At 39.1% G+C, this 25,115-nt stretch overlaps 1 protein-coding gene across 2 annotated transcripts in view; it reads right to left on the reverse strand.

Annotated features, from left to right (window-relative positions):
* The window catches only part of PRKAA1 (protein kinase AMP-activated catalytic subunit alpha 1), an 87,658-nt gene that overhangs the window by 25,874 nt on the left and 36,669 nt on the right, over nucleotides 1–25,115 (reverse strand). The window lies entirely within an intron of this gene.

Consider the following 25,115-nt stretch of genomic DNA (forward strand, 5'->3'; position numbering starts at 1 on the left):
GAACAAAGAGGTAAAACTTGGACAAACGTATACTAGGGTTTTGAACCATATTGAAGAACTGTAACAGCATAATAAGACACAGTTACAGGGGTTCAGTTTTTCAGCACTAAAGGTGGCCTGAGACTAACATGAACAAGTCTGTGGGGTGCCACAAGTTCTCTGAATCTGTTTCAAAAGCCACCTTTGTTACGTAACTGTGTTGGAACTCCTATATTTATATTAATTTCACTGCAAAGGTATGAAAAGTTACTCTTGATAGATACACACAGTGTAATTTTAATATAGCACAGGTAAAACTACAGTAATTTTCACACACACTGCATATGGAAACAGTTTTTATCTTCCCCTACTCCTCATTCTTGCTTCCTTTTCCCTTCCCCTTTTTTCAGTCCTCTGGCTTGTATTATGCCTCCAGGTTTTCCAGAGCAGTCACATGAAAACTTCAGAAAGTCTTGAACCAATTGGGAATACAAGAATAGATTTGAAAAGTAGTGCAACTGAAGTCAAATTCTCACTCTTATGATTCAGGTATTATTAGTTTGTAAATGACACTGATAAGTATGATGTTTAATGTGAGTGCTAAGGAAAGGACGTTTTAATAAATTTTCACATTTCCTCAAAGTTTAGCCACCAGCTGTGCATTTGTCTTCTCAGTTCATTCCCCATGGGCAGGTGTTCACACTAAAGGAAATATCACTACATTTTCTATGCATGTCAGTAGAAGCCTTAAGGTGTCATTTAGTTAGCAAGAACTACTTTTTGAGTAGAAGGTTATAGTTTTGTTCAAGACCTAGCACAAACGTAGCATAATAAAACCTACACGAGTAAGGGAAGTCCTCAGCTCAGTTAGGTGGTGTCCTGGCCATGCAGCAAGGCGCAATATTGTGAGTTCAGAGTTTAGAAAAAGATGATTTTGGAAAACAGAGCAAATACAGAAATGACATCAGTAACCAGAAGGGAAGGAACCACATTGGCATTCTGCAAATAAAAAGTTATAAGATTAAAGCTGCATTTCAGGAATCTTCATTCTGCTTCTACAGAGGGGACATTATTGCTCAAAGTGTCAATCTGAATGGGATAAAAACTCCTAGCAAGAACATGCTACCTCTGAAGGGAGTGCCAAATATAAGCAAATATTCCTCCAAATCCTGTTGGGTTTTGCTGCCAATTTGTCAACAGTTTCCCCACAGAATAAAGATGGGCAAGAGAAAAGAGGTTGTCCATTCACTGAAATGCTGTGCTACATGCGTTCTGTGTGTGAACAGTAAGTTACTCAACTCTGCCTGTGAGCCTCAGAAAGTGTGATCCAAAAGAAGTGATGACAGAATGCTGGAATCACTTCCCAGGACTGAGAACACAATGGAAGAGGGATGGAGAAGGAAGATTTGTCTGCAGGTACATGCTGAACCACCTGCTCAAAAAGACTGACTGCTGACTACCAGACACCCACGTGGCTGTGAAATATTGATCTTTTTAGTGTATATATTTCCTTAAGAAGAAAGTCTGATAAAACATGACTGTTCTATTCTTTTTAATTGTCAGGAAAAAAGACGTTTCCATTGTTGTTCCAGGAAAAATTAAGGACATTGTTCTTATTAAGAGAAACTGAGCCATGTTGCTTGATCTAGTAATGCAAATTTAGGAAAAAATTCCTTTCTATAAAGATAGTCCATTAATCAAAGAATTTTCTACCTCATTCTTTTGAAGGAAAAGATTATATACTGTATTAAATATCAAATTACTTACTAAAAAAGTTGTGTGCGGATATAAGATACAGTTGTAAAGTCAATGTTCCAGTAAATGTTTTATCAAAACCATAAACCCTGGCCGAAACAAGAAGTGAGCCAACACAGCGGTAGTGTCGTAAAAATAAATAATTAAAAATTAGATCATTTTACTGTCTCTCAGTGCCTTTTTTGAGCTGAACTGTATGGGACCTTTACCATTATAAGGAGGGATAACTAGTTTTGAAAAGGAAAACTTCAATATAAATATGACATCTGCTTTGTGTTTAATTAACACAACTTTAATGAGCATTCTATTTGCTATTCCCATTTCTTTTCTTAGCAAGTGAATAAGCTCACATACAGTTGAGTGACTAGCTTGTATGCATTAGCTGAGCTGTAAGAACTGCCATATCATGGCTGGTGAAAGTGAAGTAACGAATTTTAGCTTAATGCTATTCCACTGAGGTCCGCCTGAACTTCTTCCCATATGCCTGATATAGAACAAGAGCACACGTGTTCAGAACACAAGCTACGGCACAGCTGATGCATGGTAACATGCATTTCAATCTTAGGTCCCTTCAGAAAACGGGATATGAAACCTAGCACTTCAAAAGTTAAAATAATCTGTCTCAAAAATAACATCTCAGAAACAAGAACGAGACACAAAAATCACAGGTCCATCCACCAGTGATGCTACAAATCTTCTTCAAACCTTTAGTATTTATCAAAGTGGAGATTAATCCCAAGCATCAGTTGGCTGGGGTCCTACTGACTGGAAAGTAGCTTTGCAGATAAAAGACCTGGGAGTCTTGTGGGACGAGAAGTTGAGTATGAGCCAACAATGTACCCTTGTGGCAAAGAAGCCCAACAGCATCCTGGGTTGCCTTAGCATCACCAGCAGAGAGAGGGGTGATCTACCTCAGCTCTGGTGAGACCACATCTGGACTGCTGGGTCCAGTTCTGGGCTGCTCAGTATGACAGAGACATGGACATACAGGAGTGAGTTCAGCAATGGGCCACAAAGATGATTAAGGGCTTGGGGCATCTGTCACATAAGGAGAGGCTGAGAGAGATGGGACTAGGCATCCTGGAGAAGGGAAGGCTCAAGGGGGATCTTATCAAAGTGTAAAAATACCCAATTTGGGAGAGTGACAGAGAGTAAAGAAGATGGAACTAGACTCTTCTCAATCATGCCCAGTGACAAGACAAGAAGCAAGAGGCACAAATTGAAGCACAGGAAATTCTGTTTAAACATATCTTGATTGTTGGAGATATCCAAACCCCAACTGGTCAACATCCTGAGCAACTTGCTTTAGCTGACCTTGCTTTAAGCAGGAGTTGAGAAAATCTCCTAGGGTTCCTTAGGATTATATGATACTAAGGCATCAGCCCTCAGTGATACATGATTTAAGATGAAATATGATTATCCCTTGAAAACAATTTAGGCAAAATATAATCTTACAACAAATAGACCCATTAATTTTTAGATGTCTGGGATTACTATAAAAACTTATCTAATGTAGCAGTAAAGAAGTTGAAGAATATTGAGTAAATCTTGATTTTATAGAATATCAAATTAATATTTCCAGCAAAAGTAAGACCCTAATCTGTATATACATTGTAACTAAGCATCTAAACTCCAGTAATATAAAGCATTTTTTAAAAAAAGACTATCATATTTTGAAGTATTAAATTACTATTTATGTGAGTACAGAGATACAGTATACTTAGTTTTATCTACTCACAGTGATTTTGGTAAAATAGTACACCTCACTACAAAAAAATTATACAATTATAACCAGAACTTAATTATCATTTTCTCTTTTTTATTGCAATGCCATAAAAAGGAATAAATTATTGAGAACTTGATACATCTGGGATGGCTTCAGTGTAGAAGACTTGAAAGATCCTGCCAATTTTTATTTGAAATCTCATAGCTCCCCAAAAGTACTAAACCTGCTCTCTTCAAACATGTTACTGACCATCTGGGAGCTATACAGACTTGGCACATTTTAGTACAGCTTGCTAAACTTTTGAAACAAACATCTCATGCTTACACTTCACTTTTTAAACATTACTTCTGGGAAAACAGGATCTCTTGAATTCTTAAACAAAATCATTAAAACAAATTCATATTTCCATTAAAAATACTTAATTGGAGGCTTCTGGGTAAAAAAAAAGAAACAAAAACAAACCCTGTTCAAGTTAGACCAGAAACCAGGTTTTGAATCGTACATATATATATATATATATATAAAAAATGCTAAAAAACATCACTGCAGATCACGCAGGATCTGGGGTCCTGTAGCTTTCCTCCAACAGGCTTGAAACAGTTGATGCTTCGACAACAGATTGAGATAGGGCACGCTCAGAGTCACACTGCAAAGATCTGAAGATACACTGAAGAAATGGGATGGCATCAAATTCAGGCAAAATGAGACAGGCCTGCAGGAGAGAGGCAGAGCATAGGAGTGCAGTGTCAGGAGAAGGGATGAAGCATCATAACTCCCGGGAATTCTTAAGAGACTTGGAGAGACACTCCTACTATCAGAGGTTACACGAGGATGAGGAAAAACATGATTAGAGAGAGCTAAGGAAGGTAAGAGGAAAAAAAATTGAAAATAATACGGCTAACCGTCAAATACTCATATCATATCATAGAGGATGAGCGTGAATGGTCTGTGGCCACCAGAAACGCCAGCTACAACAATTTTAATCTAGTGTAGGGTCAATTCAGACTTTGGTGGAAGCTAGAGAAAAAGAACCCTAGTCAGTAATTATACAGAGTACATAAAAAGGAAAGAGAAATGAAAAGCAAAGCAGAAGTTGATGACAGGAATAGACTTCCCTTTTTAAGCTGGGAGATGATGCAGGGCTGGACTGTGGGACAAAAGTTTCAAAGAACAAGTGAAGGAAGAAACTAAAAAGAATAAAGGAGAATTAGTGTAACATGGCTTTTTTTGTGTTTAACAACTTCAGAGTCCTCTAACCCAGCCAGGTTTTTACAGTAAAATACTTCCTCTGCAGGGGCTGGGGAGGGAGGTGTACAGCACTATATAGAAGCATCTAGAGTAGAACAGTGTGCAGGAACAGGGGAAAGAAAATTGTTTACTTAAGTGTGCACAGAAAATTCTTGTCCATAGTTAGTGCCATACAGCATGTTTAACCTCACTTCTAACCTTCACAAGACTGGTAGGTCTTTAAACACATGAAATACAATAGTAAATGTTCGTCTGAAGACTTAGCAACTCCACAATTTTTATTTTTTTTATTTGCAGACAATTCTGACACTATTGATGAATCACCATTACTGCAGCTCAAAAGCATAGCTATTGTATGGTAAGTAGTGTGTCAAACATTACTTCTGATTATGCAGGGAGAAAGGTAAAACTTACTGCTTTACTATCTACTAAAACTTCCAATAAAACATTTTAATTTAATAGGCTGATTTAGGTACGGCCACACTAATCACCACAGGTAAAGAGGTGCATGACAATTCTTCACTGGCACCTGACCATATACATGTTCTTGCCCCACAGTAAAGGAGAGACAGGCACAAACAAATTTGCTGTAACTGCATCTGAGTAGGTAAACTACACTGAATTGACCGTGGGGTGAAACAGCATGCACACAGCTAATGCACATAATTTCAAAGTATAAGTACTCATCAGAGTTACTATTCCTGCACATATTAGACCCCCCATATCAGGTCATTGACATCTGGACACTAGTAGTGCATGCAGTGAAAACAAATCTGATTTATACAGCTGACTCTTTTCCTACACAGCAAATACAAAGTTCTGTTACAAGTAAATCGGTTGAATATACCACAAAACTAAATACCTACAGAAATCTTTCAGAGAGACTTACCTCACTTAAGAACTTCCACAGAAAAACATTTCATCACATGCCAAAAAGAACTTCCACAGAAAAACATTTCATCACATGCCAAAACCAATTACCACCTATCATCACGCTAAACTACAAGATCATAGAACCACAGAATGGTTTGGTTTTGAAGGGACCTCAAAGATCATCTAGTTCCAGCCCCCTGCCATGGGCAGGGACACCCTCCACTAGACCAGGTTGCCCAAAGCCCCATCCAACCTGGCCTTGGACACTTCCAGCGATGGGGCATCCACAGCTTCTCTGGGCAACCTGTTCCAGTGCCTCACCACCCTAAGAACAAGCTTTTAACCTAAGTCCCATTCATCATTTTTCTAATTTTTATTTCAGCCACACATGTAAATATGGACACTTTCTGTCATTGCATCTATTAGGCAAATACAGTTTTGAAACTGTCTTTGTCAAAGAAAAGGTCTGAAATTCAACATTCAAGAAAGATGATCTCGTAACTAATACCCAGAAGCAAAAGCCACAAAATCAGGATTCTGGTACTGTCTCTGACAGAGACTTCCTCTCTCACGTGGGAGTAACATTTAATTTCCTCACATACGAAAAAGTAACCTCATAAAAATCACTCATAACTGCTTCACAATTATTTTATTGAGACCCAGGAATGGAATATACTGCAGTAAATAAACAATAAATGAGAGAGGAATTAATGGAACAGTACTAGATAACGATGGGGAGTGAACAGTAATTACCATTTGCAATCTGCCATAAGATGTCTTTTACAAATGCTTTTTATATTGAATTGTGAGCTGAGGGCTGTGCTGCCTTTGACTTATTTTATACCCTTCTTTACAATCCGGTGAATCACTGATTTGTGGTCCACCCCACTCAGATACTGCACTTATCTGTAAGGAGACAAAAAAATTTGCAATACAAGTGCAACACATCCGGCTGATAATCAATTCTCTTGCTGCTAAATGAAGACCGCTTTCATTCCTGTGCCTTCTACGCTGGCGCTATCAGTGTGCGTGACTTCAGGGCTTTGTCCTCAAGAGGGGCTTTGGAAAACATGTATGTGCATATGCTTGTGTTTATTCTTCAAACATGAAATAATTACTTCAGCTCTGACTAATATAGAATTATATAGTTGATTGACAAGCACTTGTTGAAGCAAGACCAAAGTACGTATTTTTCTTTAAAAAAAAACATTTTATATTCAGGCAAAACCCAAACAAGTTGCATAGTACTAAACAAAACCTTAGTTAAACATGCCAATCACATGCAAAATTCTAGAAACTTAGTGCTCTACAGTTTTGTTTCTAGCCTCTACAGTTTTGTTTCTAGCCTTGCTGCAGAATCTCCCTGGACCTGGCACTGCTACTTCATATTTTTTCCCTGAAAATATGGATTTGATATAAAACTTGTATGATATAACACAGAGGAATTTACTTAACTGCAATAAGATCACATCATGAAGGCTGTTAGAAGGTCAAAGAAATACACTGCTAATCACAAAAACTTTCTTATATTTTCAAATGATACTACAAAAATGCTCGGAAGAGTCAAAATAACTGTAATTTTAATTGACAAGTTCAGGCTAATTTTAATTATTTGTGGTAATATTGAGAACTTTGTAGTGTAATTTTTAAGTAAGCATGGTTAATAGCACAAGTTCTCTCTACAAGCTGTTAACTTAGACATCAGGATATTATTCAGGGTGGAGGAATAGAATTGGAAGAATTTATTATGCTTCCTTCAATTAAGTAGTGGTTTTGCTGGTTTAGTTTTGTCATGAAAATGACAAGACTGTATGCTATCTCTGACTGCATACCTGATTAATTATAGAAATATTAACAGATAGACTGCGGTGAGAAATACTTAGATTTTTACCATGTAAAAGTTAAAAACTACAGTATGGATAGATAAATGTTTGACCTTAAGGAGCTGTAAAAAGAAATAAGCTATTTCTGCCTGTATTCTATTAACACAAAACTGTCAAGTAATTACAAAATAGAACATAAAGAGGTGTGTAAAAATACACCATGAAAGATCTTAATTCACCACAGTCCACAATATTTGAAAACTTCTTTACAGGTAGGCAAACCTTTTACCTGTATTTCTCGAGTATCTATATTTGCAAGTTATATAACATACCTGTTTTAAATACAGAGTAGAACAAACATTTTTCTATCTAAAAAGGCAATGCTAACAACAGAGCTGTTGATACAGAGGAAATAATGGTTATATTCACATATATTGTAAGTCATAATAGGTGCTTAAGAACAGAAATTGTCAAGACCTTCCACGCCACTGAGAAATACTCTCACACAAGAGAACATTTAGTATGTTGTACAACTACTGCGTTCATTTAAGAGCATTAAAAAGAAAAATATGAATTATATATGTATAACTAAAAATAAAAATCCATTTTCAAACATTTTCATGTTCAACATTAGGGTCAGATAAGACAACAGCTGGTAAAAAAAGACACCTCTACAGGGTCTAGAAGCTGCTGCACAACCATCTATAAACACATGGAGTACTTTGTTAAATCCCAGCATTGTAATTTAACACAATTAAAATTGGGTATTGACTGTCATTTTATGGGCAAGAGCTCTATAGGAAGCCAAAATAAACAATGACAAATAGGAGCAGAACTGAGGTTTACATATGGAAATTCAAATCAAGAACAGGAATACAAGTTTTATTACTCCTAAACCTGCCATTTCATTATTTAAGCAATAAGAACAGACGATCATAACCTTACAACGTTCAAAAGAGAAGTAATTGTAAAGTTTCAGTAAAATCAACTCACTATTTTAGTATCCTAAACAAAAGCTGCAAATAAATAGAAGTCAAGTATCTCTATGAGGGTGGTGAGGCACTGGCACAGGTTGCCCAGAGAAGCTGTGGATGCCCCCTCCCTGGAAGTGTTCAAGAGCAGGTTGGATGGGGCTTTGGGCAATGTGGTCTAGTGGAGGGTGTCCCTGCCTGCAGCAGGGGGGTTGGAACTAAATGATCTTTAAGGTCCCTTCCAACCCAAACCATTGTGTGATTCTATGGTTCTATGAAGTATCAGATTTTGCAATAGTTGTAATATTTTAAGTATTCACAGAGAAGTAATCTGTTTGTATTGCTGAAATGTAGTTTTAAATACAAAGCTTCTGTTCCTCAAAACAGTTTCAACAGTAGTTCCTCTGAAAGCAGCAGGAAGAAAAATGTAGAAGAAAAACTGTTATGTTGCATTTGAAGCAATTTTGAGGTCATATTCCAGTCTTGAGAATTATTTGTTCAGATAGCCTTTAGAAACATAGTAGTAGAGCTAGAATGATAGGTACCATATGTTTTCTTCTTAGTTGAGTAGGCACTTACTCCTTTTAACCTTTTAGTTATTTGTCCACAGATTGCTGACAGCTGTGTCTCTTACCTCATGTCATGATCCTACTGGTTCTCAGAAATCAGTCATAGAACTAGGGCAAGAAAGCAAAAGCTGTCAACAGCACCAAAAAAAGCACTCAGAAAAGTTTCTTGGATTTAGATACCAGCATTTCTCTATCTTCCTCAAAATGACTTCCTGCCAAAATATGATATTCAAGGGTAGGGTATTAACAGGGCAAACCATTTTGGGAGAGATGATACACAAAAAGCAAAAGGCTGCTCACATTCTATTCTGAGCAGTTCCATTTCATCTAGTTGACATGCTCTTGTTATCTCTACTAAATAACGTAATTCCCCTTCATTTTCTTTCCCTTTATTACTTCTGGCCTCTTTACAATGTTTGTTGATGTCAATATCACAGAGTAATAATAACAGAAATTATACACAAAAACAGAAAGAAAAAAACAGACAAAACGTCATTCTCTATGGCATTTGGAGACTTAAAGGGCAATTTTAATTTAGTTTTATGAAAGTAGCAGTAAGTTAAGTAGGCTGATAGCCTATAAACCCCCCCACATAGCTAAACCAATTAGAAAGTATTGACATAAAATGACTATAAAGTACCAATACAACTACTAGTCAGCAGAAACCATCAAGTGTCCTGAAATAAGTGGAATATAGATGTGTAATAAAAGTACGGTCTACATATAAAGATATAATATACACATACACAGATTGTATAGAGACTGGATGTCACCATTCAGAACTAAAGGAATGTGTCAGACACTTCTACATCCCAAGATGTAGATCAAACACATAGAAGATGCACATCATACACGTAGAAGTGGCAAGAAGGGTGGGAACTCTCGCTACCAGCACTGCAGAGACATGAAGTGGTGAGTCTCAGCGTCACTAGGCAAAAATGTTCTCTAAAGGGATAGATGAGGCAAGTTCGTGCTCAAATTTCCATGACAGAGCTAGTTCATCACTTACATGCTGTTGTGTTTCTACTGATAAGCAACCTTACAAGAACCAATAGTTCAGACTGATGATTTTTGTTGGCAGGGGGATTTTGCACACACAGTACCTATCAAACGAGAGTAACAGCAAGAATTGTTTGAACAATGTCCTTCAATTTTTCCCATAGCACAGCATGAAATGCCAAATAAACCATTAAGGATTCAACAGAAGATTAATATTTCAGATGTTTTTATCTACGTTAATTACTAGATAGGAATACTTAAGCCACTTAGTCCACAGTATCCTATGCTTCTGAATCCTAACTTCTAAAATTAATTCTTCCTCGTATTTTATGACTGAAATCCTATGCTCTACCTAGCAGGGAGCATCTACAAAGAATATTTTGAGTTCTGGAAGGACTCCCTTTCCATTAAACTACCCATATATTTACAACACACTTTCAGAAAAGTAAACAGGACAACAGACACTAGTTTGTTGCAGTAATGCACACAGCTGTAATGCATCTGTGAAGTGGAAGATCCCGTCTTCTGGAGGAAAAAAAAGAGAAACAATCAAAGCTTGATAGCTTCAGTGTTGGATTAGGAGAAAGGATCCATGTCTCCATTAATTATAAAAATACATCCTTTAACATAGACTCCTTACTACATTCTCTCTTTAATAACTGGTTAGATAAACATAATTAAATCTGACTTGCAAAAGCCTTACCTCTCTACAAATCCTTTTCATGGATTTAATGAAAGCTACTATCCACAAACTCTAAGAGCATTAATGAATTTTCTTTACACTGAGAAATACATGCATCTTGGTGGTTTTTTTTCCAGTTTTGCTCAGTATTTAAAATTTCACTCTCTCAATCTCAATTTATTATCAGAATATGATGACCAAAACTAAATAACTTGGGCACCCTCAAAATCAGTTAAAATATATTCTAAAACTATAAACTACCCAGAAAAAAAAAGACGGGTTAAAGATTTCTTCTTATGCAATGCTCCATGTAATAGTTGTTTATACTAGTAATTTATATTAAACTTCCTTATGTTTTATGACAGCAATTTATTCTGTAAATTAATTAAGACATTTTAATATTTATGACTCTAATTTTAGTATTCATTTAGTATTTAGTGTCAACAACACTTCTAAATTTTTTCCAGGATTGCTTGGAATTAATTTCTCACTTTGAATCCCACAAAAGAAATCAGCTACTAAAATAAATAATTTCTGAAACCTCTTTCATTTTTTTCCACCCACAATACATAAGTATTGGAATTCTGCCACATTTTTGAAAGGCCAATATAAAAGTTGTAGAGTCATTCTGAGTATTCAAAAGTCGTTCTGCACTCTTCTCATCTCAGTCTACTTTCTTGCCCCTGTTTTGCACCAGTATAAAAGCTTTTGCTTCTTAAACTAAATCAACAGTCTAATCCAGGTTATGACCTGTCTAAACATTAGTTTGTTTTAAAACACCAAGCAGCTCTGCAGTGTAATTCTCCATTTGGCTACATGAACACAAAGAAGAGAGCTTTATTTAGGAAGCAATGACATCGCTGTATTGTAATGGTTTCACATGATAACTAAACTTTAATACCTCAAGTATATGTTTGGATGTTGGAGCAGTTCACAGTCCTTACTTTACTAAACAAGACAAATGTGATAGTCATGAAACTAAATGCATTATTAAAAAATAGCATCTTTAGCAAACAGCCTCCTACCACCTTCCTACTGAGAGCTCTACCAATACATTTTTCAGTTTGGCAGTGAGAGAAAGATGGTCTTGCAAGGGCTAAAACACAATTTATTTTCTATATTGGAAAAATTTTATTTCAATCTCAACATGTAATCCTACCCCCAGAATGCTTTATACAAACCTTTTCTTTATTAAGCCCCTATTTAAGTCCTTTTGAAGTCTCAAATATTAATCAAATTCAGATCAGAAATGTTCTCTGAAGACTGAAAGTTGAAATACTTCACTGAACTACAATTCTGCTTTAGAACATGCAATACTTCAAATAATGTATCCAGGAAAGTAAGCTATGTGTGAGCATACCAGGAAAAGTTAACCTTCTGACAAACAGAAGCATCTCATTAACAGACTAGATTAAAGACAATTAAAAACATCTATGTCAACATCCAAATCCACTGAGGGTGAATTTATCATCACAAGAGCCAATTGCCAGGAAAAGGAAAGCTTCCAGACAAATACAACTTCCTACAGAGAAACCTAGGTAGCAGAACACCTTTCAGTAAGTTTATGCTATTTAACATATTTAACAGTGTCTTCCATTTTTAATAGTAAAATAGGACGGTGCAGCCAGCTGAATACAAGGCGTTATTCAGCGCCAACATCTCCTATCCAAAGAACCTAGTTAAAAAAAAATCTACAGCTTTGAACTGCATTTTGTCTTAACTGTCATTTCTTAATTTTTGCAGAGGACAAAAAGCTTAAGCCATGGCCTACTACATTAGATTTCTATTCCCAGCTGACAGGTCAAAGACAAAACAGACGTTTCTTAAGATTTGCCATTCAGTTGAGCAAATAGAACTCCAGAGACTGGCATGAAAACATGTCCAATACATACTAAGAATGGCAGCCTATAAAAATTATCAGTTTGAACTGGCTTCAAAATAGCAAACCAGTTCTTCATGAAAAAAAATCTATGATTGTTTTTTGGAAAGTAAGAAACAGAGGAGGGATGTATAACCTCTGACAGTACATGGGATTAGTGTATTGGGCACCACCCAGAGAGGCAGAAAGGTATGGTTCTTTGTCTAAAACCTTTGACTTACGGTATTTAAACACCATATTAGAAAACTGAGCATGATGTTATAAATACCATGATTCTTCATTTGAGATTGGGATGGATGCACTGGTCACCCAAATGACTGTATTAAGAAAAATGTACAATATCTATCACCTATTTCATATATGTCACACGGTTTAACAAAAGTACTTGGCAATCTATGTTAACAATTTTGTCATGTTAAGACTCTCTCTGCACCTACCCCCATGTACTGCTAAAATTAGAGAAAATAACTGCTCTGCATATAACGAATGAGTGCACTCCCTTACAAGCTAACTAAGAGTAATTTGTTCAAAGTCCAGTGATAAATTGAGAGAAGAATTAGACTCACTGTGAAGGAGATGAACATTTTGAAAGGGTAAAACCAGAAATGTCTAGCCTGTGAGTGAAAATATTTTCACAGACAACCATTTCAAATTATAAATACAATACAGTAACAATAACACACAGGCAACAACTACATAATAATACCACATAAATGAAAGAACTTGTCTCCACTTCCCTTGCTGTTTGGCCATTTATTCTAACCCATTTTCCTGCCTGTTTTGGCAAAAGCATTTGTGAAGCAGACCAAAGCCAGCAACCAGAAAGAGGCTATTTTCCAGCTGGGCTGCTTCTCCAGCCCAATGACAAACTGGTACTCCAAGGTGGCTTCCCCCCAGGGTAAAACAAAAAAATGGGACTATTGCAAAGGGGTGGAAAAGAGAGGGCAGGAGAGTTGGGTCACATTGGCCCTGACTGAAAGCAGCTTAACCACTGATGGAACTGCAACTTTTAACTAGATACCTGACCTGTCAACAACCAAACCTAGGTAGCATGTAAACCAGCCCTTGCTTTCAATTAACTTAGCCCTGATATAATTTAACAATTGTCTACAAAATGACTAGTTAACTTCCATGTAAATAAATGAAGAGGACAAAAAGCAGTAGAGGAAGTCAAGATCCACAATAAATTAAATTTTTATTAATTTGATGACCATATTAGTGTACAAGACCCTGACAAGTAGTTTCTCTTGTGATAGTACATTATGTTGAGGTCAACTTTTAAACAATTAACAGTCCTATAACATTGAATATTTCAACAAAGAAAAAAGATAACGTAGCGCTCTTGATTCCCCCCCCGCAAAACACTATTTGAACTAGTCCTTCCAAAGACCTGACTGAACAAGACATTGCTCCTAAAGAGTTTTTATTCTAAGCCTTTACTGCCAACCATCCCTTCCAGTTGAAAGATACTTTCATGATATGCCATGAGATGTGGAGTACGCCATTTAGGGAACTAGAAAACAAGCTGACATAGTCTAGAAACCAACATCATTGTAACAAAACACATTGTCATACCCTACTTCTTCCTGAAATAAATGCTGATGGGCAATTATGATCCCTTAAATACTGTACATTTTAATTTTAGAAGATATGGACAACAGGTATACATCATGTTCAATGGGGATCATGCAAGGGATACTGAATTACTGTTTCAAAATTAAATTCTATGAACCAAAAAGACAGTTAAAACAAAGGGGATGGAGAGGAACATTTTCTGTGACAGCAATAATAACTAGGCTTTGTTTAAGAGCAACTGGACAAAGGTATTAAATTAGGAAACAGCTTTATTTTTTTCCCTGCAGCTTCCCATATGAAGAGAAATAATATTATGAAAAAAATATTTCTAAATACAAAGGTTTTATTATTCAAGTAAAAGCAACTAGATGTATTTATGAGTAGATCTGGACAATAAACAAACCCACAAAACTGTAACTTTGAAAAAAATTAAATACGATCACATTTTACACTATCCGAGTCACAATACACAGTGTCATTAATATAGGGAATCCTGGACAATGTAACAGCAGTACCTCAGTAGAGCAACTCTTGCCAGTGTCTGTCAAGCAAAGGATGTGAAAAAGGCTGTATGCTGTATTTCTCTGTGAAAACTGCTAGGATTGTTAATGTAAATTACTAAATTTTGCTATACAGTGTATATAAATAATAGAATGCTCTACATTTAATAGCTGCATTATTAGAATGCCTAACTGAAGCTATGGGCAAATTCTCTTAGCTCAAGTCAGAATCATGTTCTTTAACTTGCTAGGTAGACTTTTGCATCGAAGTATTTACCTGAATTTCTAGCCACCATCTATCAGTACAGACCGGCTAGCAGAAATTGCTTTCCGCAGGATGGCAATAGTGCTGGTTTTGTGGCCACTATGTCTGCTATTTTAAAAGATGGTTCCTGTCCCAGCCAGTTTATAACAGTAATATGCAGCAAGGCAAAAGGAATGAAGACAGTTTCAGAGATGAGCTCTGAAAACAAACAAGCCAGCTGTGAGAGAAACTCACAGTGAAGCACTTTATCTCAACACAGCACTTAGAGAAAATGAAAATGCACCAGGTGCACTCTGCTGTATATACTTATTATCGCTCATATGCAGCAAAAATGTTCTAAGTGTTGCTGAAGAAAAACACCTCAAAGGCTGCATGGCATACACACATCAGATTCAATAAAAATCACACACAGTCAAAAGAAAAAAGTAAAAAAAGATAAAGAGAGTAATTAAGTCTACTTGTGTATAATTTACGAGGCTAGAAATATGCCAGTGCCTGTGCTTTCATATATTATTTCATATATCATAATTATTTTTTCAAGCACAGCTGTGATAACGAATGATAAAAATTAAATGTAAAATATTGTCATAATATATAACAAAAATAAAAACAATAAAATCAAATTATTTATATTTTTATATTATTTATTTACAACCCATTATGTTATGTAGTTCCTTATAGGTCCTTAAACACTACTACAGAGTTATTCTGGGATTAGATGCAAATATTCTGTTTGGTCATAAACAAAAGCTGTCTGGAAAAAGTGCTAGGAATTAAACGGAAGCAACAGAACCAGCTCAGAAAGTATCAATTCCTGCCCTACAGATTACCAAGAAGAAAATCCAATTTTTTTTTTTAATGAAATGTAAAAATCAGATGCAAGTATTCATTATTTTCCAGTAACTTCACTAGTATTAGAAGGATAGAAGAAAATAGTTGTCAGGCATGACTTCCCTATATAGAGATTTTTTACATATATATATATATAAGAATTAATATATACTCATGAAACTTTTACTTACCCAATTTTTTTTCATGCTTCTCCAATTCCAGTAACATACTCTACATATTTAAATATAAGCCTTTTTTTTAAGTAAAAAGACACATTTTCAAAGAGTTCATATTAAAAAACACTACATAAAACATGTTCAGTAAATACAACAGCTTTTAACTTATAAAGTTCTGTAAATTATTTTTCACGCATAGAAGGAACAGACCCTCTGAACTTAAGTCCAAAGACAGGTAACACGCACATTATTCTTCATCTTCAGATAGGTATTAACAGTTAGGCCTGATTCATCCCACCTAAGTTTAGGTACCTAACCTCAAGCATTGACACAAAGACTTCTATCACCCTGTGGCCTCACAGGCTGTATCTGCACTCGCAAGCTGACAGTGCCGGGGAATGTCCCCAGACATGGGCACCTGAGCAGCACCGCTCTCAGTCTGACAGAGTGGTCTTTCGCATGTCACTCTCGTGAGAATCCACCTTGCTCTCCTGAGACCCCACCTGGAGCACTGCATCCAGCTCTGGGGGCCCCAGTACAAGAAAGACATGGAGCTGTTGGAGCGAGTCCAGAGGAGGGCCACGAAGCTGATCAGAGGGCTGGAGCACCTCTCCTATGAGGACAGGCTGAGAGAGTTGGGATTGTTCAGCCTGGAGAAGAGAAGGCTCCAGGGAGATCTAATTGTGGCCTTCCAATACCTGAAGGGGCCTACAGGAAAGCTGGTGAGGGACTGTTTATCAGGGAGTGTAGTGACAGGACAAGGGGGAATGGGTTTAAACTAAAAGAGGGTTGATTTAGATTAGATGTTAGGAAGAAATTCTTTACTGTTAGAGTGGTAATGCACTGGAACAGGTTGCCCAGAGAAGCTGTGGATGCCCCATCCGTGGAAGTGTTCAAGGCCAGGTTGGATGAGGCTTTGGGCAACCTGGTCTAGTGGAGGGTGTCCCTGCCCACAGCAGGAGGGTTGGAACTAGATGGTCTTTGAGGTCCCTTCCAACCCGAACCATTCTGTGATTCTGTGGTTCTATGGCTGTGGCCAGCCAGCATCTTCACAGTTTGTCCACAGCCACCCTGTTCCGGAAGGCAAAAGCACCACGAAACAGTATAATGTATAATGTGTCTATAGGTTTAACAGTGAGCAATAGGAACCTCCAAATTGCAGTTTAAGCTCTTAAGTGACTTGAATTATGTCGATACCTCTTTCTCCTTACGTTGTGAAAAGACCTGGAACAAATACAGATTCACATCTTGGCTGACTCCACTGAGGGCCTAAAGTTATATAGGGTGATATGTAGCCATCAATTAAATGACATTTTCTACTTAAGGAAAATATAAATAAATAAATAAACCAGCAAACAAATAAATGTTTCGCCAGTCTGCAGTTGTTGCATGAATATTCCTTCTGTTTCTATTTACAAATACATACCTACATAAATATACACACATTCAAATACAGATGGATTCTACAATGTCACAATTCAATATCCTCAAGTAACAATAATTCTAACATAAAGATACTCCCAAAATTATTCAAACTCTGTGTACAGTTTAAATAATCTACAATTCTTCTTGTAGACACTGCCAGAAAAATCTGCACTAAGGTAGTAACAATTTCAAAACTAAACTCCTGCTTTGCCAAATCATAACCAGTTGCTAGAAAATAATGCTTGCCAGAACAAAAGGAAAATAGCTAAATTAAAGATAAATTGCAGTTTAAACAAGAGGAACTTCTTAAAACAAACATTCTGCAAAGAACTTTCTCCTCAATGAGAGAAGACAACTAGATACATCACCAGGAAGCAACAACTCTATCAGTAAGTGAGCAAAAACAGTAAAGCTAGCAATAAAAATTAACTTAAAGACAAAAATTAATGTGCTACTTCACATGGCAGTTTACAGGAGGGTGTTTAATACTGTAAAACACTGCACTTTTTTTTTTTTTTTTAATTCTGTGGAAAGGTTATGAGGCCTGCAAAACAAAGCATATGTTCTGACTAATAAGAGAGAAGCTGCAACATACGCTCTTCCCAAAAAATGGAGGTAAGAAGTCCTTAATTCTTCAGAGTCATCTTTGTTTCAGCTCATGTGTTCTGCACTCCGGAGTTACAGTTTACACCCCCTTAGTCTCATTTTAGTGAGCTTATGTGTAAGGTATTCGCAAGGGAACTAACAGCAAGGAAGTTATATATACACACAATAAACAGTAATGCTAAACACCGAACAACATTAAAAAGTGATCAGGTGTTTTGACTAGAGGTCACAATCATTTTAATCAAGACCCTATTCAGACTATACAATTTTACTTTGAGTGATAATCCTACCTATTTTCTCTGCATTTTTTCATGACTGATCTTAGAAAACACTCAACCTAATCAAAGTTAATAATCACGGAGATTAAAAACATTCATTTTATTTGGATAACATTGGTATAGATCATTCCCTCTGAAATGAGGCAAGTGATATATGGAATAGCTAATTATACCTGGCATGCAAATGACATCCAAGACTGATACCAAACAGTTACTTTCAGCCTACGAGGAATAGTAGGAGTGAGTACTTACTACATTGTCTTAGTTTCATCATAAGCATTTTCCAGTGATTTCCCCTACACTTAATTACAAATCCAACTGTGTAAGGCTTTCAGGTCACTCTCATGGAAGAGATACATCAGCTATGAGCTCCAGATACAGCATGGAACAATAGAAGAGGGGCCCAAGAAAGCTGGCTAGTATTCAAGGATCATCTCCTCCAAGCTCAGGAGCGATGCATCCCAACAAACAAGTCAGGCAAAAATGCCCAGAGGCCAGCACAGATGAACAAGAAGCTCCTGGGCAAACCCAAACACAAAAAGGAAGTCTACAGAGGCTGGGACCAAGGGCAGGTGCCTGGGAGGAATACAGAGAAATTCTCTGAGCAGCCAGGGATCAGGTCAGGAAAGCTAAAGCCCTAATAGAATTAAATGTGGCCAGGGACATCAAGGGCAACAAGAAAAGCTTCTATAGGTACGTCAGTGTGTTTTGGGTTTGCGTGGCAAGGTTTTGGTAGCAGGGGGGCTACAGGGGTGGCTTCTGCAAGAAGCTGCTAGAAGCTTCCCCTATGTCCAACAGAGCCAACATCAGCCAGCTCCCAAGACGGACCCACCACTGGCTGAGGCCAAGCCCATCAGCCACAGTGGTAGCACCTCTGGGATAACATAGTTAAGAAGGAAAAAAAAAGGAGTGGCAGAGTTTGCAGCCAGAGAGAGGAGTGAGAAGATGTAAGAAACTCTGCAGGCACCAAGGTCACTAAAGAAGGAGTGGGAGGAGGTGCTCCAGGCACTGGAGAAGAGATTCCCCTCCAGTTCATGAAGACCATAGTGAGGCAGACTGTCCACCTGCATCCCATGGAGGATGATGGGGAGCAGAGATTCCACCTGCAGCCTGTGGAGGACTCCATGCCAGAGCAGGTGGAGACATCTGAAGGAGGCTGCGACCCCATGGGAAGCCCCCACTGGGGCAAGATCCTGGCAGGCCCTGTGGACCTGTGGAGAGAGGAGCTCATGCTGGAACAGGTTTGCTGGCATGACTTGTGACCCTGTGGGGGACCTACACTGGAGCAGTCTGGTCCTGAAGGTCTGCACCCCATGGAAGGGACCCACGCTGGAGCAGTTTGTGAACAACTGTAGCCCGCGGGAAGGACTCGTGTTGGAGTAGTTCATGGAGGACTGTCTCCTGTGAGAGGGACCCCATGCTGGAGCAGGGGCAGAGTGTGAGGAGTCCTCCCCCTGAGGAGGAAGGAGCAGCAGAGACAACATGTGATAAACTGACCACAACCCCCATTCCCCGTCCCCCTGTGCCACTAGCAGGGAGGAGGGAGAGAAATGGGGAGTGAAGTTGAGCCTGGGAAGAAGGGAGGGGAGGCAGGTGGTTTAAGATTTGATTTTATTTCTCATTACTCTGTTTTGCTTGACAATGAATTTTTTTTCCTATGTTGAGTCTGGTTTGTCCGTGACAGTAACCAATGAATAATCTCTCCCTGTCCTTATCTGGACCCATGAGCCTTTCATTGTATTTTCTCTCTCCTGTCCAGCTGAGGAGGGGAGTGATAGAGCGAGTTTGGTGGGCACCTGGCCTCCAGCCAGGGTTAGCCAACCACACAGTGATAAAAGGAAGACTAGGGAACATGTGGGCCCTCTGCAGAATGAAATGGAAGACCTAGTTACCCAAGATATGGAGAAGGCTGAGGTACTCAATGACTTTTTTGCCTCAGTCTTCACCAGTGAGTGCTCTAGCCACACCACCCAAGTTGCAGAAGGCAAAGGCAGGGACTGGGAGAATGAAGAACCATGGGTTTGAGATCAGGTTTGAGACCATCTAAGAAACCTGAAGGTGCACAAGTCCATGGGGCCTGATGAGATGCATCCACGGGTCCTGAGGGAAACGATGGATGAATTTGCTAAGCCACTATCCATCATATTTGAGAAGTCATGGCAGTCCAAGTTCCCACTGACTGGGAAAGGGAAAACATAACCCCCATTTTTAGAAAGGCAAAAAAAGGAAGACCCAGGGAAGCACAGACCAGTCAGCCTCACCTCTGTGCCTGGCAAGATCATGGAGCAGACCCTCCTGGAAACTATGCTTAGGCACATGGAAAATAAGGAGGCGACTGGTGACAGCCAACATGGCTTCACTAAGGGCAAATCGTGCCTGACAAATTTGGTGGCCCTCTATGATGGGGTTACAGCATTGGTGGATAAGGGAAGAGCAAGTGACATCATCTACCTGGACTTGTGCAAAGCATTTGACACTGTCCTGCATGACATCCTTGTCTCTAAATTGGAGAGACATGGATTTGACAGATGGACCACTCAGTGGATAAGGAATTGGTTGGATGGTTGCACTCAAAAGAGTTTTGGTCAACGGCTCAATGTCCAAGTGGAGAACAGTAACAAGTGGCATTCCTCAGTACTGGATCGGTGCTGTTTAATATCTTTGTTGGCGACATGGACAGTGGGATCAAGTGCACCCTCAGCTAGTTTGCTGATGACACCAAGCTGTGTGGTGCGGTCAACATGTTGGAAGGAAGGGATGCCATCCAGAGGGACCTTGACAGGCTTGAGAGGTGAGCCCGTGCGAGCTGCATGAAGTTCAACAAGGCCAAGTGCAAGGTCCTGCACATGGGTCAGCGCAATCCCAGCCACAGGTACAGGTTGGGTGGAGAATGGATTCAGAGCAGCCCTGAGGAAAAGGACTTCGGGGTGTTGGTAGACAAGAAGTTCGACATGAGCCGGCAATGGGCACTTGCAGCCCAGAAAGCCAACCATGTCCTGGGCTGCATCAAAAGAGGCACAGCCAGCACATCAAGGGAAGTTTTTCCTGCTCTATGCCACTCTTGTGAGATCCCACCTAGAGTACTCTTTAGAGTACTGGGGATCTCAGAGCAAGTAAGACATGGAGCTTATGGAGCGAGTCCAGAGGAGGGCCATGAAGACGATCAGAGGGCCGGAGCACCTCTCCTATGAGGACACACTGTTAAGAGTTGGGGTTGTTCAGCCTGGAGAAGAGAAGGCTCTGGGAAACCTTAGAGCAGCCTGCCAGTACCGAAAGGGGGCCTACAGGAGAGCTGGAGAAGGACTGTTTACAAGGGCATGGAGTGACAGGACAACGGGCAAGGGGTTTAAACTAAAAGAGGTTAGATTTAGATTAGATATGAGGAAGAAATTCTTCACTGTGAGGGTGGTAATGCACTGGAACAGGTTGCCCAGAGAAGCTGTGGATGCCCCATCCCTGGAAGTGTTCAAGGCCAGGTTGGATGGGGCTTTGGGCAACCTGGTCTAGTGGAGAGTGTCCCTGCTGATGGCAGGGGGGGTGGAACTAGATCATCTTTAAGGCCTCTTCCAACCCAAACCATTCTGTGATTCTCTACCCCACTCAGCAGAGGATCCACAATTTTCCCCATCTTCCTTTTGCTGCTGATACACCTATAACAGTTCTTCTTGTTGCACTTCACATCCCTCAGATTCAACTGCAGGTGGGCTTTGGCTTTCCTAATCCCATCGCTGCATACTCAGACAGGGTCTCTGTGGTCTTTCTGGATCACATGACCCTGCTCCCACCTCTTGTTTATTTCCATTTTATATTCGGATTTTGTCAGGAGCTGGCTGTACATCCATACAGCACTCCAATCACCTTTGCTTGATTTCCTCCTCATCAGGATGAGCTACTCTTGAGCTTGGACAAGATTATTTGGGGAAAAAAAGGCAGCCAGCTCTCCTGAACCTCTCTTCTCTCTAACATACCCCACTTCTCCTAGGCTACTCCATAACGTAACTCTGCCTAGTAAACTGCTGAAATGTTTCTGCCAAAGATAGCTGTTGGATCTTCTGGGAAACCACTTTTTTAACACTACATTATGTAAGTAACATCAGTTTTATTGCCTGAAAATTGAAAGATAATTTCGACACAATGATCTTTGACATGTTAGTTGCATCAAAATGAATTATCAAGATAATCTGAAACCAATGTTATTACTTTAGCACCTTCCCAACTCATTAGTAATCAATGTTAAGTGCTTATCATAATCAAACCTGAAATACACAGATAAATTATCAAATACAAATATTTTAAGAACATGACAGAAAGGCTTTTCAACTTTATTTAAATGGGTATTACTCTTCTGCTCCATCTGCTAAATACATATTTTTTATAAAACTTAACTTACCACTACACTAAATACACTGTACTTAATATGCCTCTCATCATCTGACACAGACACCTTATTGTGTCTAGTGAGAAAGACAAACTCAATTACAGCTCATATAGCTAAGGAGTCGTAAACTACACATGTTGAAGTCATGCTGGCATATTAGCATTGGGGGATAAAAAGTTCAACTGCTAAAATGTGGAATAAGTAGTACTTCACGGAAGTTCAATTTTTTAAATAGATTAGAAAATTAAATCAAATAATTATCAAAGATTAGTTCCTCTAGAAAACTTTAATGAAAATTGACCTATTGCCTGGTCTGCTTATAGCACTTTGACATGTCCTTATTTAATTTGCTGCTACAAAAGCTAAAGGAAAGAAAGAGTAAAACCCTAGTAATCAATCTAATTTACACATCAAGTGACAAAGTGACATCAACTATTTATTTTAACACAGATAAATCTCTATAAGCTCAGCCAAAACATAAGAGTATTCCAGCTGAAAACATGATCTTCCCAAACCAGTATTAGCTTTAGAGATGGAAATTTTTAAGTGCAATATGGAATAATAATAATAAAAAAATAATCAGAAGCCAGAGAAGTATTAACTTCTATTTAGGAAAATTGAAAAATTAAATGCAAATCAATAAGATGTTAAACCCAGTAATGTCTATTTGCAAAAGAAAATGAAGTATTTAGATGAGCACTTTTGCACATCTTCAGGGTACATTGAGAAGACCTCTATCTCCACCTACTGGTCCAGCTACAAAAGTGTTTGTAGTTTGAAAACTGCACGGGGACTGCAAAGCCATCTATATGAATAAGCAACCCAATTATATTGAAGATACTAGTCTGACAGCAATTTTCCTTACCGTTGCTGTTAGTACTCTACACGCTATACGTTTGAGCACATTATACTTCATTGTTTAATCTCACCTAAACACGTTCTTAAGCTTTTGTTCACAGCCAAAGACTACCCTACCTACGAGTCGAGACACACTGAGATTGCCATTGGCTGTGCTCAAAACACTGAGGCTGAGCACATGAACTTTTATCCTTTTGGACTGTGCTGGATTTAAAACAGTATAGGACTACCAATACAAAAAATCTAACCTGGATTATGGTGGTTGTTTTGCTTGGGGGTTTTTTGTTTGTTTTAATTCAAGTACATGAGGGTACATCCACATTGGTGCTCTCTTCAGCACCATTTTTCTTCTGTGTGCATCTCAGTCTCAGCTTAGTAAATTCATGCACACACATTACAGCAGATACAAATAGTACTCAAGCAGCTCCCACAAAAGCTGAAAACCCATTGGGTGCTGCCACCTCCAAAACAATTCACCCATGCCACTCCTGAGTTTGCCAATGGGCAAAGAAAGCAGTCTGTACAAATTCTGACCTCCAAGCAGCCCATTATTCCTTTCCCCCAAGAAGCACTGAGGGTCACTTTACAAGCACAAGTCAGTCAGATCTCCCTCACCCACAGAAAGAGACTTACTGCATACACAGAGACGAACAACACGATGGTGGGGGTGTAACACCATCACTGCCTACCCTTACCAGAAAGATAAGCTAATGGACTAACAAAGTGTAAAGGTGGCAGTCACTGTCCTAGCTAAGTAATAGTGAATGTTCTTATAAAATGAATCTCTCATCATAGTGATTTTGTCATGGACAACACAAGCAGTGTTCCCCAGGGCTCAGTACTGGGGCCAGTTCTCTTTAATATCTTTATCAATGATCTGAACCAGGGGATCGAGTGCCTCCTCAGCAAGTTGGCAGATGACACCAAGTTGGGCAGGAGTGTTGGTCTGCTGCAGGGTAGAAAGGCTCTACAGAGGGATCTGGACAGGCTGGAGCGATGGGCTGAGGCCAACTGTATGAGGTTCAACAAGCCCAAGTGCTGGGTCCTGCACTTGGGTCACAACAACCCCATGCAACGCTATAGGCTTGGGGCAGAGTGGTTGGAAAGCTGCCTGGAGGAAAAGGACCTGGGGGTGCTGGTTGACAGCCGGCTGAACGTGAGCCAGCAGTGTGCCCAGGTGGCCAAGAAAGCCAACAGCATCCTGGCTTGTATCAGAACTAGTGTGGCCAGCAGGCCAGCAGGACCAAGGCAGTGATCATCCCCCTGTACTCAGCACTGGTGAGGCTGCACCTTGAGTCCTACGTTCAGTTTTGGGCCTCTCACTACAAGAAAGACATTGAGGTGCTGGAGTGTGTCCAGAGAAGGACAATGAAGCTGGTGAAGGGTCTAGAGCACAAGCCTTATGAGGAGCGGCTGAGGGAACTGGGGTTGTTTGGTCTGGAGAAGAGGAGGCTGAGGGGAGACCTTGTCACTTTCTACAACTACCTAAAAGAAGGTTGTGGTGAGGTGGGTGTTGGTCCCTTCTCCCAAATAACAAGTGATAGAGGACAAGAGGAAATGGTCTCAAGTTGCGTTAGCGGAGATTTAGATTGGGTATTAGGAAAAATTTCTTTACTGAAAGAGTGGTCAGGCATTGGAATAAGCTGCCCAGAGAGGTGGTGGACCTCGGAGTCTCTTTTCCATGAAAAGTGAAGTTGTTTTACTTTCCATTCTTTCTTT

Source organism: Grus americana, chromosome Z (assembly GCF_028858705.1).
Source record: "Grus americana isolate bGruAme1 chromosome Z, bGruAme1.mat, whole genome shotgun sequence".
NCBI classification, from domain to species: domain Eukaryota; kingdom Metazoa; phylum Chordata; class Aves; order Gruiformes; family Gruidae; genus Grus; species Grus americana.